The sequence below is a fragment of the Sturnira hondurensis genome, unplaced genomic scaffold (genome assembly GCF_014824575.4).
Source record: "Sturnira hondurensis isolate 20B ecotype Veracruz unplaced genomic scaffold, ASM1482457v3 Scaffold0022566, whole genome shotgun sequence".
Classification (NCBI taxonomy): domain Eukaryota; kingdom Metazoa; phylum Chordata; class Mammalia; order Chiroptera; family Phyllostomidae; genus Sturnira; species Sturnira hondurensis.
In genome coordinates this window covers 4,999,821-5,003,595 of record NW_028095197.1, presented here as the reverse complement: position 1 = coordinate 5,003,595, position 3,775 = coordinate 4,999,821, and the positions used below count along the sequence as shown (strand labels likewise).

The following is a 3,775-nucleotide window of genomic DNA, read 5'->3' as shown; positions in this document are numbered from 1 at the left end:
ACGGTGATATCATATGGTATTTCTCTTTCACCGCCTGGCTTATTTTGCTCAGCATAATGCTTTCCAGTTCCATCCATGATGTTGCAAAGGGTAGTAGTTCCTTCTTCCTTTCTGCAGCATAGAATTCCATTGTGTAAATGTACCATAGCTTTTTGATCCAGTCATTTACCAATGGGCATCTAGGTTGCTTCTAACTCTTGGCTATCGTGAATTGTGCTGCTATGAACATCAGGGTGCATAGGTTCTTTTGGATTGGTGTTTCAGATGAACAAGTATAAAGGACACATGGACGATAACTAAGGTGGGGGGCAGAAATGGGAGGGAGGTGGGGAGCACTGCGGGGAGCAGGGCTGGAAATATAAGACAGAAGACTGTACTTGAACAAGAATTAAATACAAATTAAAATTAAAAAAATAAAAATAAAAATGCATATGCCATTAAAATAGTTCATAAAAATATTCCTTTGGATTGTATAAGAAGGGAGGCAGTGACCACTGATAACATATGATATGTGGTATCGATCACATTTCTTTCTCTCCTGCTACATCAGGTGCTGGACTCTCCTTGTTTTTAGAGTCTACATTTTCTGCAGGTAGATCTTTAGTTTCCTGGTTAGCCACTTTGGACTGTTTTCCCTTTGTTCTCCTTTCCCCTCTCATTTGTGTTATTTGTTGTTGGTGGTGGTTTTTTTTTTTTTGTCTGCAGATTTATCCTTTCCTGCCACTTTTTTCTGGGTAGGGGGGCTTAGTTTCCACTTTTGCAGCAGCAGGTTTAGTTGACAACCTCGCTGATCTTCTCTTTGGGCTTCTTTGCTGCCTCCTTGACAGAGCTGACCTTCCTCTTGGGCGTCATGGCAGCGGGATGGGCCCGTGCTGCATACCTACTGGCTGTGGCACTGAGAGACGTCTCCAAGCTGGGCTGCCTGGCCACAGCTGCTTCTCCCACCACCTGAGCTGCTGCGACCCTCTCTGGGACCTCCTTTATTATTATTTTAATGTCTATGAAATCTGTAATGATATCTCCTTTTTTCATTTCCTTTTCTTTTAACATTTTATTTATTCCTAGAGAGAGAGGAAGAAAGGGAGAAACATCTCAACCACTTGTTGAGAAACATCAACATGTGGTTGCCTCTGGCACACTGGCTACTGGGATCCTGGCTGGCAACACAGGCAGGTGTCCTGACTGGGAATTGAAACAGCAACCTGCACTCAATCCTCTGAGCCACGCCAGCCACCCAGGGCTCCTTTTTCAAATTATGATGTTGTCATAGTTTGTGTTATCTCTTTTTTATTAGTTAGCCTGGCTAGAGGCTTATTGATTTTATTGAACTTTTCTAAGAACCAACTTTTGGTTTCTTTGGTTTTCTCTATTTTTATTTTTTTTGTTTTATTGATTTTCTCTATTGTTTTCTGTTCTAATTTTTATTATTTCTTTTCTTGTGCTTGTTTTAGATTTAATTTGCTGCTCCATTTCTAGTTTTCTAGGGTATAAGCTTAGATTATTGCTTTTAGATCTTTCTTTTTAAAAAAATATATTTTATTGATTATACCATTACAGTTGTTCTATTCCCCTCCTTCATTCCCCTCCACCTGCACCCTCCCTCCCCCACCATTCTCCCCCCCTTAGTTTATAACCACGTGTCTCAAGTTCTTTAGATTCTATATTTCCCCCACTATTCTCGCCCTTCCCCCTATCTATTTTCTACCTATCATCTATGCTATTTTCTGTGCCTTCTCCCCCCTTCTCCTCCTCCCACCCCCTGTTTCTAACCCTCCATGTGTTCTTCATTTCTATGGTTCCACTACTGATCTAGCTGTCCTCTTGGTTTGCTTTTGTTTTAGGTGTGGTTGTTAATAACTGTGTGTTTGCTGTCCTTTCACTGTTAATATTTTTCATCTTCTTTTTCTTATATAAGTCCCTTTAGCATTTCATATAATAAGGGCTTGGTGAAGATGAACTCCTTGAACTTGACCTTATCTGAGAAGGACTTTATCTGTCCTTCCATTCTAAATGAAAGTTGGACCCTGCCCCCACATACAACGTCACAACCCAGCAACTTAGTTGCCCTGTTATACTGAACACTTTAGGGCTCTGATTCTGCTATGGAACAGGCACGAACAGCCCAAAAGATGGTGCAAGAAGAACTCAAAGTCCCAGAGCCAATAACTCTAAGTGACCGAGAAATTGCCAGCCTCTCAGAAGCACAATTCAAGACACTATTTATCAGGATGCTCACAGAACTGGTAGATTATAGATCTTTCTTCTTTTTATTTTTATTTTTTGTTGTTTCTTTATTTTATTTTATTGATTATGCCATTACAGTTGTCCTATTTCCCCCTTCATTCCCCTCCTCCCTGCACACCCCCTCTCCCACCATTCCCCCCTTTAGTTTATGTCTATGTGTCACAAGTTCTTTAGATTCTATATTCCCCATACTATTCTTGCCCTCCCCCCTGTCTATTTTCTACCTACCGTCTATGCTACTTATTCTCTGTACCTTCTCCCCACTTCTCCTCCTCCCACTCCCCTGTTGCTAACCCTCCATGTGATTTTCATTTCTATGGTTCCGCTTCTGACCTAGCTGTCCTCTTAGTTTGCTTTTGTTTTAGGTGTGGTTGTTAATAACTGGGAGTTTGCTGTCCTTCCACTGTTCGTACTTTTCATCTTCTTTTTCTTAGATAAGTCCCTTTAACATTTCATATAATAAGGGCTTGATGATGATGAACTCCTTGAATTTGATCTTATCTGAGAAGCACTTTATCTGCCCTTCCATTCTAAATGAAAACTTTGCTGGATAGAACAATCTTGGCTGTAGGTCTTTGGATTTCATGACTTGGAATATTTCTTTCCAGCCCCTTCTTGCCTGTAAGGTCTCTTTTGAGAAATCAGCTGACAGTCTGATGGGAGCTCCTGTGTAGGTAACTGTCCCCTTATCTCTTGCTGCTTCTAGGATTCTCTCTTTCATTTTCATCTTGGCTAATGTAATTATGATGTGCCTTGGTGTGTTCCTTCTTGGGTCCAACTTCTTTGGCACTCTCTGAGCTTCCTGGATTTCCTGGAAGTCTATTTCCTATGCCAGACTGGGGAAGTTCTCCTTTATTATTTGTTCAAATAAGTTTCCCACTCGTGGCTGTTCCTCTTTCCCTTCTGGTACCCCTATAATTTGGATGTTGGAACATTTAAAGATGTCCTGAAGGTTCCTCAGCCTCTCCTCATTTTTTTTTGAATTCTTGTTTCTTTATTTTTTTCTGTTTGGTCATTTTTTTGTTCCTTCTGTTCCACTCCCTTGATTTGAGTCCCAGTTTCCTTTCCATCACTACTGGTTTCCTGTGCATTTCCCTTCATTTCACTTAGTGTAGCCTTCATTTTTTCATCTAATTTGTGGCTAAAATCAACCAGTTCTGTGAGCATCCTGATCACCAGTATTTTGAACTGTGCATCTGATAGATTGGCTATTTCTTGGTCACTTAGAGTTATCAGCTCTGGGGCTTTGAGTTCTTCTTGAGCCGTGATGTTTAAATATATGCATTCAATACTATACATTTACCTCAAAATACTGCTTTTCCTAGGACTCCACAAATTTTGACAAGTTGTATTTTCATTTTCATTTAGTTTCAAATATTTTACAATTTTATTTGAGATTTCTTCTTTGGACTATGTGTTATTTATTTATTTATTTATTTAGGCCTTATTTTTAGACAGAAGGGAAAGGAGGGAGAAAGAGAAGGAGAGAAACATCAATGTGTGGTTGCCTCTTGTGCACTCTCCCCTCCCC

At 40.2% G+C, this 3,775-nt stretch overlaps 1 pseudogene; it reads right to left on the bottom strand.

Annotated features, from left to right (window-relative positions):
• Positions 1-521: 521 nt before the first annotated feature.
• Positions 522-852, bottom strand: LOC118979841 (non-histone chromosomal protein HMG-14-like; annotated as a pseudogene).
• Positions 853-3,775: the final 2,923 nt, after the last annotated feature.